The 14,584-nt window shown below is 50.6% G+C and overlaps 1 long non-coding RNA gene across 1 annotated transcript in view; it reads right to left on the reverse strand.

Annotated features, from left to right (window-relative positions):
- Window positions 1-6,466, reverse strand: part of LOC120397870 — a 17,485-nt gene extending 11,019 nt beyond the window's left edge. Inside the window, exon 1 of the long non-coding RNA XR_005594057.1 lies at window positions 6,305-6,466. This is a non-coding gene — a long non-coding RNA (uncharacterized LOC120397870). The remainder of the gene's footprint in view (window positions 1-6,304) is intronic.
- Window positions 6,467-14,584: the final 8,118 nt, after the last annotated feature.

Below are 14,584 nucleotides of genomic sequence, written 5' to 3' on the forward strand. Positions count from 1 at the left end.
CGATCCCCCTCCCAGTCTGGCCTGCAGAGCCTCTTGGCTGAGGCATCCCCCTGCGCTGGGCCCACTGCCCAGGGTCCCCCTCGCTTTCCCCAGCTGCTCACCGCACCCAGCTCCGGACTGCTCCAGCCCCAGCTCCACTCTGCCTCAGCACGGCTGCTGCTGCTGCTGCTCTGCCTTCAGCTCCCTGGGCTGCTTGTCTGGCCCCTCTGGCTCTGGTTGCTGCAGCTCTCCTCCCAGGGCAGGTCTGCTCTCTCTGGGCTTTGCTCTGGCTTTTTGGGCTGCAGCTCTGCTCCCAGCAGCTCAGCTTGGGCCCCTACTCTCTCCTTAGCTCGGCCCCACTCCATCTGATTCAGACAATTCCAGCTCCCATGGAGGACGGGACCCCCCTGTCCTCCTGACTCCTTGATTAGCCTGCCTGCCCTGCCAATCAGGCTGATCTGGAGCATTGGCCTCTCCACATTGTTCCTGGAGACTGTCAGTCTCAGGTTCCTGATTTCCCATCGATCTCTCCCTTTTTAGTGCTGGGAGCTAGCAACCAAACACCCCCACTGAATGTTAGTAAGGGGGCAACAGTCCCCTTACAATTGCTTCATACAATCTACCTTTAAGGAGAAGAAAGCACCTAACTCAGGCGTACCCAACCCGTGGCTCTGGAGCCACATGCGGTTCTTCAGAAGTTAATAAGCGGCTCCTTGTATAGGCACCGACTCCGGGGCTGGAGCTACAGGTGCCAACTTTCCAATGGGCCAGGGGGTGCTCACTGCTCAACCCCTGGCTCTGCCCCCACTCCACCCCTTCCCGCCCCCTCGCCTGAGCCTGCCATGCCCTCGCTCCTCCCTGTCCGCCCCAGAGCCTCCTGCACAAAACAGGTGATTGGGAGGTGTGGGGAGGGAGTGCGAGGCACTGATCGGTGGGGCTTCTGATGTGCAGGAGGTGCTGGGAGCCAGGGGGGAGCTAATGGGTGGGGGGGAGGGCTGCTGACGTATCACTGTGGCTCTTTGGCAAGGTACATTGGTAAATACTGGCTCCTTCTCAGGCTCAGGTTGGCCACCCCGATGTAGCTGATATTGTCATACTGAAATCTAACAAGTACTATGTCCTAACCAGGACTAAGGCCCTACCACAACCTTTCTTGGGCTGGCTTTACTTTCTCACAGTGGAGATCAGCTTCATAGTTCCTGGGCTCTACCCCTTGTAGATTTTAGCCATTAAACTCCCTCCAAAGTGTGTCCCTTCTCACACACTTATTTCCATGTGTTTATTTTTCTCTATTGTCATAAACAGATAGTTAAGGGTTAAGGTCTCTTTTACCTGTAAAGGGTTAACATGCAGTACCTGATGACCACCTGACCAGAGGACCAATCAGAGACAAGATAATTTCAAATCTCTGTGGAGGGAAGCCTTTGTCTGTGTTCTTTGTTAGAGCGTTCTCTTTTTGGATCTAAGAGAGGCCAGACATGTCTCCAAGTTCTCCTGGAGTAGTTCCTACTATTCAATAGTGAATATTAATTAGGAAGGTGGATTAGTCTTATAATTTGATTTCTACATTTGCAATTGTGTGTTTGCAGAAGGAAATTCTTTATTCCTGTTTGCTGTTACTTTGCTTTTACTGAGAAAGATAGGAGGGGGGATTCTCTCCAGAGATTGATAAGTTTAGACCCTGTATATTGTTCCATCTTGGTTACAGAGACAGTGACTTTCTTTTATTTTTTTAATAAATCTTTTCTGTAAAGGACTTGGTTAATCTTTCTTTGGGTGGATTCTCAGGGAAAGGGGAGGGGGAGGCATCCCTCTGTAGTTAGATCCTGGTATCTCTCCTAGGAAAAGGGAGGGAGGAGGAAGCAGGGGGGAATGGTTTATTTCTCCTGGGTGTAAGAACTCCATAGATTTGGGGCTCTTGGGATCCCCAAGGATTTTGGGGAAGGACTGTGTCCCAATCCATGTACCTGATTGGGTGGTGGCAGCTTTTACCAGATCTAAACTAGGATTTTAGTTTAGAGGGAAACCAAGTGCAGGTCCCCATTTTGGAACCCAACAGCTCTAAGTGGGGGTGAGACCTATGGCATCTATTAAAGCATTTCTCCATCTTGGTTCCTCAGGTCCAGATCAAGCAAGGAGCCACACCAGTAAACAAACCAAAATTACAAGCCAAAGCAAAGCAAACCAAATATCTAGCCATTTCCCACTCTTTAATGGGAAGCTGTAATAGAACTTTCCTTGCAATATTGCACTGCTAACACAAGAGGGTGCTACATAACCATATAAATACTAACAAGGCTTACCCCCTATTTCTCTCCCATGATCTATAATGGAATGCAACAACAGCTGTGTTTCTCCTGGTTCTAGAGAAAACTCTGCCAGAAACATTGCCCAAGGGTAAGAACTACCCAGTCTCTGCTTATGAAGGTGACTGGACAGAGGAAGGAAGAAGTCATGCTGCAGTGTGCACCTGACTCTGCAGTCAAGGTCTCCTTCATTATCTTCCCCCTACGTTTTACATATGACTCAATGAAGGGCTTTAATGTACTCAACAAACTTTTATTTTTTAAACTCCCCTTATAACAGATCCATCCCACATGCCATATCAATTTGTTGCAGGTGCAGACGCACAGTATCAGTGGGGAGGTGCTTTGTTCTTAAAGGACCGGGGAGTTTGTACTTAACAGTGAAGTTAATTTATGTACTACAGCAGCGAGACCCTGATGCAAGCTGCTGGCAGCTCTGATTTGCTCCGCCCTCTGAAGTCACAGCCCTCCTTCCAAATTGGAGGATGGCTTTGTTCTCTGCAGCTACACCCTTACACAACAAAGGCAGATCCTCCATACAGGAAGGAGGCACAGAATCAGTATGCTGGAGGAGGCAGGGGAGACACCGGCTGATAGAAGGGCTGGCTTACAGGATCAGTTGAATAAAGGAATGAGGAGAGGGGTGATATCAAATGATCAACTGATTGGTGGGGTCTTGGGAGACAAAAAATTAATGGGATGGGAATGGCTGTGAGGATGGAGGATGGGTTTCTTGGGAGCAGATGGGAGGCCCTAGGGGAGGGGAAGGCAAACTTTTTGGCCCGAGGGCCACATCAGGTTTCTGAAATTGTATGAAGGACTGGTTAGGGGAGGCTGTCCCTCTCCAAGCAGCCAGGCGTGGCCTGGCCCCTGCCCCCTATCCAACCCCCCCCCCCCCGCTTCTGGCCCCCTGATGGCCCCCCTGGGATTCCTGCCCCATCCAACCCCTCTGTCCCCTGACAACCGCCCCAGAACCCCTGCCCCATCCACCTCTCCCTGTCCCCTGACCGCCCCTGGACCCCACGCCCCTGACTACACCCCACCACCCCATCCAACCCCTCCTCTCCTTCCTGACTGCCCCCCCCAGGATCCCTGCCCCCATTCAACCCCCCTGTTACCCACCCTCTGACCGCCCTGACCCCTACCCACACCCCTGCCCCCTGACCACCACCCCGAACTCCCCAGCCCTCTATCCCACCCCGCTCCCTGCCCTCTTACCGCGCTGCCTGGAGCACTGGTGGCTGGCGGCACTACAGCCACACTGCCCAGAGCACCAGGACAGGCAGTCATGCCGCCCGCTGGAGCCAGTCATGCCACTGCGCAGCTCAGAGCACCAGGTCAGGCTGCGGTTCTGCAGCTGCGCTGTCCCAGGAGCTCACAGCCCCGCCGCCCAGAGCATTGAGCCGGCAGGGCAATGAGCTGAGGCTGTGGGGGATGGGGAACAGCAGAGGGAGGGGCCAGGGACTAGCCTTCTGGGCCAGGAGCTTAGGGGCCAGGCAGGAGAGTCCCACAGGCCGAATGTGGCCCACGGGCCGTCGTTTGCCCCCCTCTGCCCTAGGGCAAAAAACAAGACAAAGGATAGGGAAAGTCAGGGAAAAGATAACAGAACATGGGACTGGGTGAAAGCAAGAAGACACTTCAAAAGATAGAAAGGGATGGAGGAGCGGGGTTCCTATTTTCCACTACTTTGCACATTGTGTAGAGTGTGGAGTGCAGGAGGGGGCTCAGGGCAGGGGGTTGGGGTGCTAAGTGCAGGCAGGGGGATCAGGGCAGGAAGTTGGGGTGCAGGAGGGGTGTGAGGTGCAGGCAGGGAGTTGGGGTGCAGTAGGGGTGTGGCAGGGGGCTCAAGACAGAGTTGGGGTGCAGAAGGGGGCTCAAGACAGGGAGTTGGGGTGCAGGGTGAAGGCAGGGGGCTCAGGGCAGGGAGTTGGGGTGCAGGGGGGTGCACGGTGAAGGCAGGGGGCTCAGGGCAGGGGGTTGGGGGTGGGGTGCAGGAGGGGGCTCAGGGCAGGGAGTTGGGGCACAGGAGGGTGCGGCAGGGGGCTCAGGAGAGGGAGTTGGGGCACAGGAGGGTGCAAGGTTTAGGCAGAGGGCTCACGGCAGGGAGTTGGGGGGTGGGATGCAGGAGGGGTTTGGGCTCTGGCCCGGCGCCGCTTACCTGCAGCGGCGTGCTCCCTTCCTGCCTGCCTGCCTTGGCCCCACGCTGCACCGCTCACCACATCCCTGTGCGGCCCCTGGGTGGGGCGGGGACACAGGGCTCTGTGCGCTGCCCTTGCCATGCCTCCAGTTACCTCTCCCGAAGCTCCCATTAGCTGCTCCCCATTCCTGGCCAATGGGAGCTGTGGGGGGCGGTGCCTGGAGCAACTCTTGGAGCCCTCTGCCTCCTCCTACTCCCCGGGGCCCCAGGGACGTGGTGCCATGCTGGCCGCTTCTCAGAGCGGTGCAAGGTCTGCGGCACCACAGGGGGCAAATCCTGTAGGCCGGATCCAAAGCCCTGAGGGGCCGGATCCGGCCCACGGGCATTAAGGTGTGCCTGGGCACACCCAGCACACCCCATGTGCATGCCTATGAACTTGAGAGCTCAGAGGAAAGTGAGGTCAATCACGAGTGAGTGAGATGGAAGAGAAGCGACTTGGAGGGGCAATGTGAATGAAAGTGATCTGCAAGAACACAGATAGAGGGAAAGGAGCAGGCAGATAAGAAAGGGAAAAATGAGTGAAGAAAGTTTTTTGAGGAAGAATAAAATGATGGGAGACACAATTTCAAGTTTTAATTAACATAGATTAGTGGCAAAATATTCTATAATCAAACACTGGTATGGTGCTTGTGGGATGAGTGGGGAACAGAAACAAAGCATGAGAATCTGTTGTTCCTACCAAACATGAAAAACTAGCCAACAACACATATTGTATTGAAAAAAATCTCAAAAAGAGAACACAAACAAGTGTTTACACTGTTGTGTGTTTGGCTGTTGTGGTAATAGAATCTTCTTGTTGCTATGGCAACTGAGTTAGATTATTAGGGGATAGCTCAGCCAGTTTTGGTTAGTTCAGTGTGTGGCAATAAATGGCTGCTTTTAAGGTTTACAGCTTTCTGCGTCTCAAGTGATTTCTTCCTAAAACTGTTGCCCCAAGGATATAACAACATGGCAACAAGGATGGGATTCCTGTGCTGCCCCAGCAACAAAAGGAAGTAGAAGTGAAGATACAAAACAACCCCAAAACCTTTTTGCTGTTGGAAGGGGGTGAGAACTGGCTTGTTTGCACTTACTGTGCAAATGGAAACTATTACCATGGCTACCGTTACGGGCCACAGCAACCTTTTGAGGAAACTGTAGTGCAATGGCACGTATATACTGAGCGTTTTGAGCTTTTTGTTATTGCAAATGACATTACAGAAGAGAAGAAGGTGCCAATATTCGTAAGTGTTGTAGGGGCTAAGACCTACTCCCTGCTATGCAGCTTACCACACCCCTGTTAAGCCTGAGACCAAATCTTACAGTGATATTGTGGAAATCCTGAGGTCCCATTTTTTCTCCAAAACCACTGGTAAAAATTGCTGAAAGATATAGGTTCTACAAGAGAGACCAAATAGAAGACAAAACAGTTGTACAATTTGTAGCAACTTTGAAAAAGCTTGTGGAACACAGTGAATTTAAGAAGATATTAAATGACACCGTACGTGACAGTTTGTGTGTGGCCTGCACAGTGAAGCTATACAAAAATGCCTATTGACAGAGGCTCAGCTTACCTTATAGAAGGCTGTTGATATTGCAGTCTCCCTGGAACTGGCTACAAAGGAGGTGCAATACATCCCTTAGGGTGCATAAGGGGTCACAAGAACCTACCCACAAAACTGGGGGAATCAGGAATGTTACTGCTATGGTAAGCCATGCATCAGAATGCTGGTGTAAGGACCTGATATGTCAACACTGTGGCAAAGAGGGACACATTGAGTGTGCCTGTAAACAAAAGAAAGAGGCCTCTGGTCTGGCCAACCAAAAAGCAAAATCTACATACCTTAGAGCAGACCCAGGATGACCAAGGAGACACCTCATCACAAGAAGAAGAGCCACTCCATGTTTTGTTTTTGGCAGTGGGTTCACATGAATACTGGGTAACCCCGTTGTTGGATGGCAAACCTATACGCATGGAACAGGACACCGGTGCAGCCATCTTGCTGGTCTCTGAGACTGTGTATAAAGAAAAGCTATAGCATCTTCCACTTAAGGCAACAAAAACTGTTCTGAAGACATATATAGGAGAAGCTGTGCCCATGTTGGGCACTACTGATGTTAAGGTGGAGCTCAATAGGCAGGCTGATAAATTGCCATTGTTTGTGGTGAGAGATAATTACCCAGCCTTAATGGGTAGGTCTTGGCTTAGGAAGATTCAGCAGAAGTGCACCAAATGACAAAAGAAGAAACCGATCTGACTGCTATACTAAGGAAACATGCTGCTGTTTTTGGAGAGGATCTGGTAAGTATGAAGGGAATCACTGTGACATTGAACATTAAACCTGACAGTCAACCAAAATATCTGAAAGTCAGAACTGTGCCAGATGCCATCAGGCCATAAGTTGAAACGGACCTGGAGCACCTGGTCACCAGTTATGTGTAGCCTATGGGCAACTCCTATCCTTCCAATAGTGAAGAAAGATGGCTCCCTCCGGATTTGCGGTGATTTTAAAGTCACTGTCAACCCAGTGTTGTGTACAGAGCAATACCCGCTTCCCTGTATTGATGACCTCTTCGTGGGCCTGGCTGGGGGACCAAAGTTCAGTAAGATCGATCTGAGTCAAGCGTATTTACAGATGCACGTTGATGAAAAGTCCCAAGAGCTGTTGACTATTGTGATGAATAAGGGGCTTTATTGATACTGTTGCCTACCCTTCGGAATAATGTCTGCTCCTACCTTGTTCCAGAGGGCTGTGGACCAGATCTTGTGTGGCTTGCCAGGAGTCCGGTGCTATCTGGATGACAGCCTGGTCACTGGAAGGAATGAGGAGGATCACCTACACCCACGGGACTGGCCTGGAACCTATAGCAACGTATTCACGCTGATTTCGCTGGCCCACTTGAAGGACGCATGTTCTTGGTAGTGGTAGACGCCCATTCTAAATGGCCAGAAGTCTCTATAATACAGTCCACTACTGCACATAGTATTATCCAAAAACCATGGGGACTCTTTAGTCGTTTTGGTCTGGCAGAACAACTGAGCAGAACAACGGACTGCAGTTCGTCTCTCAGGAGTTTCAAAATTTTATGAAGGCAAATGGGATACACCACATCACCTCAGCACCAGTCATCCATCCACCAAAGGATTAGCTGAAAGATTTGTGCAGACAATGAAACAGGCTTTGAAATTGGCAAGGGGACAATTATCCATTCAAAAGCATCTGGACACCTTCTTACTATCCTACAGAAACACACTGCATGCTACGTCCAAGGCATCCCCGGCCTTTCTAATGATGGGACGACAGCGGCACACTTGCTTTGATCTGCTGAAACCTGATAAATTGTGCAAGGTCAGCAGCAAGATCAAGTCATCAGGCATGCACCCAGAGCAAAAGACCAAACCGTTAGCCTGGGACAGCCGGTTTTGGCTTGGAATTATAGTTCTGGAGCTATATGGGTCCCTGCCACTGTCATTGCTCAAACAGGACCTGTTTCCTACACAGTCCGGACTGCAGAGGATCTCACCTGGCGGCGACATAGATCAGCTGTTGCCAGGTCATACCAGTCCTCAGGACACATCTTCAGTTGAGTTGCCTAACTTCACCACTTCCGGTGAGACACCGAATCAAGAGTCACCTGTTCCTGACTTTCTCCCTCCAATACTGCTGGCGGCAGAGATACCCACCTGCTGATATCACATCCTCACACATTCACGCTACGAACCCTGAGCCCATTGTCAGGCATGCACCCAAGACACTTTTGGGTGTAACAACACCAGAAGTCTGCCGTAATCCACCTAAAGACAGAAGGCCTCCTCAATGGCTGGATCTTTAGCTAGGGTGAACCCACGGTTACGGGGCAAAATATTCCCCAGGGTTTAGCCGGGAATGGAGGCAGTCTATCCTCCTTCTCTAGTTTACTGTTTGTTTTATTTAGGGAATGTTCTCATTAAGGAGGGAGGAATATATTGTTATTTGGTTCTCGTGGTAATAGAATCTTGTTGTTGCTATGGCAACTGAGTTAGATTATTAGGGGATAGCCCAGACAGTTTTGTCTGGTTTTTGGTTAGTTCAGTGTGTGGCAATAAATGGCTTTTTTAAAGGTTTACAGCTCTCTGCGTCTCAAGTGATTTCTTCCTAAAACTGCTTCCCCCAAGGATATAACAGACACTGCATTTTACGGGAGTTTTTAATATGGTTTAGTGTCTGACGGGCAAAATTGCGTTTGAGGGAATTTAAGTGAAAAATAGATAAATGTCCACTAGGTGGCAGCTGCCAAAATCTTACTGAAAAAATTTCCTTTACACAAAACCAGTTACAGAAGAGTAGATGCTCCTTCCTAGCAACAAATCAATGGCCTTTTGCTATGTCCTAAGCAGCTGTTGTTGTTATGGGGAGTGTCATCTGACCAAAGGTGTATGAAGAGTTGAGGGTGTTTTGGAAGGGGTGGAGCAGCCACGTTGTGGACAGGGAGTTGGGGTGAGTGGAGGGGAACCCCAAGTTTTGGGGGAATGTGTCAGGGGAATCCTGGGTTTGGCAGGGGAGCCCTAGTCAGCAAAACAGCTGAGCCAGCCTGGCTGCCAGGGCAGGCTGAGGGTAGGGTGACCAGACAGCAAACCTGAAAAATCAGGACAAGGGGTGGGGGGTAATAGGAGCCTATATAAGAAAAAGACCCAAAAATCGGGACTGTCCCAATAAAATCGGGACATCTGGTCACCCTACCTGAGGGTGCTCCCACTGGCAGCTTTATTCTCCACCACGAGGAGGGATAGATGGCTGAGGAGAGTACCATGTGCACCCTGCAGTGGAGGGCAGGAGTGGCTCCTAGCACAGATAGCAGAGATGGGACGGGGGAAGGAGGATAGGTCAGTGCCCTGGGGAGGAGGATCCCTGATCCCCCACTCCAAAATAGCAACCCCTTCTCCCCATTGTGTGCCAGCCCAATACTGAGGAAGGGAGGAGGAAACCCTCCAACTGCGCCTCTGCTGCTCCCACCACCCCAGCTTGCTCCTGTCTACACACCCCCAATCTCCACCCCTGGATGTGATGTCACAAATGTTGATCTTATGCGGAAGCTCTGTTGCTGTTACCGAGTGGACATTCCTAGTAGGGAAAGTGTTCCCAGGGGAAATGTTGCTTGTAAGCAGCGGTTGCTCTTACAAGGTGTTACTGCAAACACGCATCTGTTGCATTTCCATTTACAAGACTTCATGGACCACCTATGCATTTAAACTATACTTGCAGCTACAAATTTAATTTGCCATCTTTTTCAGCCCTAATGCAGGAGTACCCAAAGTGGCTATATTACTAAACCAACTTCAGCGATATTGCCAGTTTGGGTAACCAGGAAGTTAGGAGACTGGCTTCAGGATGATGATTGTACTTAAAAAACACTCTTTTACTTGATATCTGATTTTACACTTTTAAGGGAAAGCCACCTTCCCTTTTTCGTAGCTATTTCAGTTTCAGATTTTAACCACAACTAAGTACAAAACCATACCAGCCTTTCCCCTGACTACTCAGAAGGGGATTCAACTTCCAACTGCTGGAGTGGAGGAGCTGCCATTTTATCCCTCTCTTGCCTCCCTCCCAATCATTTTCTGTCCTACCCCTCTCCCCAGCCTACTCAGTTTCCTCCTCACATTTCCTCCTTGCTTCCCCACTTCTATCCCCCGCCTACACTCTCCCTTCCCCTTCAGTCTCCCTCCTCCACATCTTGTTTCCTTGTGGTAATTTTCCTTTGGTTTTCCTTCCTATATCCCCATTACTAACCCCCTCATTCCCCTCCTCCTCTTCCCTGCAAGTTCCTTCAGCCTGCTTGCTTACCTTGAACTACTCCACTCAAATTCTCCAGATGAGTGTCATTACTTCACCCAACCTACATTCCCCTGCTATCTGTCAGCACCCAACTTCAGAGAGCTCTTTGTTTTGCTTGCTGTCTGTGTTGGGTTGGTCCTTGAATTGGAATGTTAAGCAGTTAATGTCAGAGCCATCTGCGTGCAATGATATAGCAATGATGTCAGTGTCAGGGAAGAGATAAAAGACCATTCAGGTCTGTGCAGAACTGTGGAGGTTTGGTGCTGGCGGACAAGTACCTCAGCCTCTTGAGGCTAAGGGAAGAATGGGATTGGGGGTTTAGAAGCTTCCTTGTTTGTTGTTTTTTCGGAAACTAAAATTCAAAGACAAACTTCTTTTGGTGAAATGAGCATACAAAGAGGTTCATACTCCTGTCATAGCTAGCACCTCTGCTGGTTTATGAACATGGAGAGTATCTATTGGGTTTCCGGGAAACGGGGCGGGCAAAGCCCGCCCCATGCTAACGGAACCCCCCCCCCAGCCTAAGGGGAGGTACCACAGAGCCTCAGAAACCCACTAATTGCGGGGGACAACTAATAAAAGAACAGGGACAGGAGTGTGGTCAAAGGGTCATAAGAAGGGATCCTGACGGGGACACCGAGCAGAGAACCCCGGACAGCGCCCACTGCTCCTCGAAAGTCTAGATGACAATTGTGTATCTAGGCAAACAGTTAAATTGTTGGGGAACTGATTTACTAACTGACTCTGACCTTTACAAAAGCACCTAAATGACTGAAGTTGCTAAGTCCCATTTTCTAAAATTACTAAGGACCAGACTTTTAAAGCTATTGAGGTATTGCTGTGCTTAGAATTGCAGTGCCCAATCCCATTTAAGAGCCTAACATTCATTTTCAAAAGGGATTTAAGCACTTAGGAGCCTAAATCATTTGAAAACTGTGTCCATATTCAGGGATGGTATCAACTTTTCTTTTGTATTATGGTTGTGGGATTTTCATTACATTAAACTCCTTAAGCAGAAATGATGTAAATATATGAAAGTTTTATTGCTGAGTGTAACAGGCTTCCTTGGTCCTGCTTCTGTCTCCAGCTTGTGCTGGTTCAACACTCTGTGCTGTTCATTTATAACCTTCACAGCATACTTAGCACCTTGGAGAGGGAGAAAGCTCACTCTTTCACTGTCTGCTTCCCCATTTTTTACTTCCTGCCTGTGCCTATTTGTGGGCTCTGGCTAATGGCTTAATTGGCCTTTCTGCACTGCCCCCACCCACAAATTAGACACTGGTCTGCCTCCTCAACTCCAATCTGATTAGAGTTGCTGTGAACAGAGTGTTGACTCAGGGTTTCCTACCTAGCACTCTGTCACACATCTCCACCCTTATTTAACTGCAAAATTCTTCTTGCCTTGTGCTTTCCCTCCCTTACTGGAGGGGCTACTCTGTGGGAATCTCTCTCAATCTCTGGGGCCATCATCCAGGTTTGCTCATCCCCCCCACCCAGAGAACTCATACAGTGTAGGGGGCAGATAGATCTGTAGCAGCCCATTGGTCTTCACACCAGGGGCATCCTCGGGGGTTACTCCTCTCCTCTCTCATTGCATCTGGCAGGGAATTGAGGTTATTTCCCTCATCCCCTGTATCAGCCAGGGCCCCAGGCTCCCTCAAGTTGCCAAACTGTGCCTGGGTTTCTTCTCCTGGAGGTTGTGTTGCTTCCTTGGCCCCCTGACCTATGCTAAAGGGTTTGGTCTGTCTGTCTCCCCTGCATCTCCTTCCTTTCTTCCTTCCCTGGAGACGTTTCTTGTCCTCCTGACTCAGGCTTTGTTGTCCAGGGGTCTCTCCTGCTTCTTTTTTGGAGTTCCCCCTCTCTTCCCCCAGGTTTTCCTTTTCTTAACAAGAAACCCACCACCTCACTTCCCAATGGGGAAGGGACTCCCCAAGACAACTGGATAAAGCAGCCCCTCCATTCCCCAACCTGTTTCCATTGAAACCTTCTCCAGACCTCCAGAGGCACCTGGGCTATGGGACAATGCCTCCTATCCCCAGGGACACACCCTATGTCCACAGTTGCTCCTGGAATCATTGAGTGAGGCTTCACCAGCTCCCTCTGGACAAGAGAGAAAGCTGAGGCCGTATCCATAAGGCACCTCTGGAGCTTCCTTCCCACCTTCACAGAAATGATGGACAGTTTTTGCCCCTTTCTCTTCCCTCCAGCTCTGGCCTAGCCACAAAACTTGGCAAAGCCACAATCCATGTAGGGGCAGTCCCCTTTCTTGTGTCTGGGTTGTAGAAAATAATGGATTGAGCCCCAGCTGGAACTCCTTGGGGCTCTTCCTTCTTCCTGTCCATACCTCTTCCCACTGTGGGTTTTCTGGTCTTCCTTCCTACCTCTGGACCCTTATATGGTCATCCCTCTTTCCTAGGAAAGTCAGCTTCTGCATACTAGCCCGTCAGTTTTATGGCAGCATCCACCGTGTCCAGTTGATGTTGCCGGACCCACACTCATATGTTCTTGGGGAGGCCCTGAAGGAACTGTTCTAATACCAGAGCATCCATTATTTCTGCCACCATTTGGGTATCTGGTCTCAACCAGTGGGTGGCCCAGTCCATTAACCTTTGGGCAAATGCCCAGGGCCGTAAACCTCCTGTCCACCTTGCTGAGCTGAACTTTTGACGGTACTTCTCAGTAGACAGCCCAACCCAATCCAGGATGGCTGCCCTTACCATCTTATATTTTCTTGCCTGCTTCTCACTCAGGGCCATATACACCACTTGGGCTTCTCCTGACAGATACGGAGCCAACCGCAGGGCCCAGGCTGCCCTATCCCATCCAGCACCCATGGTTACCCTTTCAAAAGCAGCCAGGAATGCATCTGGGTCATCTGCAGGGCTCATTTTACATAATCCTAGGCTCTGTGTTCAGGCACCATCCCACACCGGGGGACTTACCACCTTCTGTAGGAGCTGCTGCTGGATGCTGGCTTGTTCCCTTATGAAAAGGGTTGCCAGGTGTCCGGTTTTCAACTGGAACACCCAGTCAAAAAGGGACCATAGCAGCTCCATTTGCACCACTGACTGGGCCATTAAAAGTCTGGTCAGCAGTTCAGCAGGGCTAAGGCAGGCTCTGTGCAGCTCCTGGAAGCAGCGGCATGTCCCCCCTCCAGCTCCTATGCGTAGGGGCAGCCAGGAGGCACTGCATGGTGCCCCTGCTCCAAGCGCTGTCTCTGAAACTCCCATTGGAGCCAATGGGAGCTGTAGGGGCAGCACCTGTGGACAGGGCAGCGCACAGAGCAGCCTGGCCGTGCCTTGGCTTAGAAGCTGGAGAGAGGGACATGCTGCTGCTGCTGCTGCTTCTGGGAGCTGCTTGAGGTAAGTCCCTGGAGCCTGAACCCCTCACCCCCTTCTGGACCCCAACCCTCTGCCCCACCCCAGAGCCCACACCCCCAGTTGGAGCCCACCCCCCATGCCCCAACCCTGATCGCCCTCTTGCACCCCAAATCCTTCATCTTCAGCCCCATCCCAGAGCCCTCATCCCCCCACACCGCAACCCTCTGCCCTAACCGAGAATCCACTCCCACACCATGAACCCCTCATTTCTGGCCCCACCCCAGAATCCACACCCCCAGTCCAGAGCCCATACCCTGTCCCACACCCCAACACCTTGAGCCAGCCAGGTGAAAATGATTGAGTGAGTGAGAGTGGGGAGAGCGAGTGACAGAGGGATGGAAGATGGAGTGAGTGAGGGGGAAGGACCTTGGAAAAGGGGCAGGGCAGGGGCAAGGCCTCAAAGGATGAGTGGGGTAAGGGACAGGGCAAGGGTGTTTGATTTTGTGTGAGTAGAAAGTTGGCAACCCTACTTAAGAATGCCTGCAGGCTTTTCTGCTGCTCTGCCTGCCAGATAAGCAAAGTCTGTCTCTCCCTGTGGTGGGATTGTTGAAACCCTTATAGGGCCTTCCACATATCCTCTTGTTGTTTTACTAGCCATTGAAGGGTTTTCTCTATTGTCCAGGCCACCAAACCCTCACGCTGGCTCAGATCCCAGATAAGCCCCCACATTCAACAGGCTTCCTCCATCCTGCTTTTGTCTGAGTCTACAAAACCATGCAGAGACCTTTGTCCTGGTTCAACACCTTGTGTAGTTTATTTATAATTGAGTCCCCCTACTTTCAAAGCATACCTAGTATCTTTATAAGCAGGGGGAGAGCAAGCTTACTCTTTCATTACCTGCTTTCCCTGTTTTTACTTCCTTCCTGTGCCTATTTGTGGGCTTGGGCTAATGGCCTAATTAGCCTTTCTGTCCTGCCCCACCCACAA

This window comes from Mauremys reevesii, linkage group 2, assembly GCF_016161935.1.
Source record: "Mauremys reevesii isolate NIE-2019 linkage group 2, ASM1616193v1, whole genome shotgun sequence".
Taxonomy (NCBI): Eukaryota; Metazoa; Chordata; order Testudines; family Geoemydidae; genus Mauremys; species Mauremys reevesii.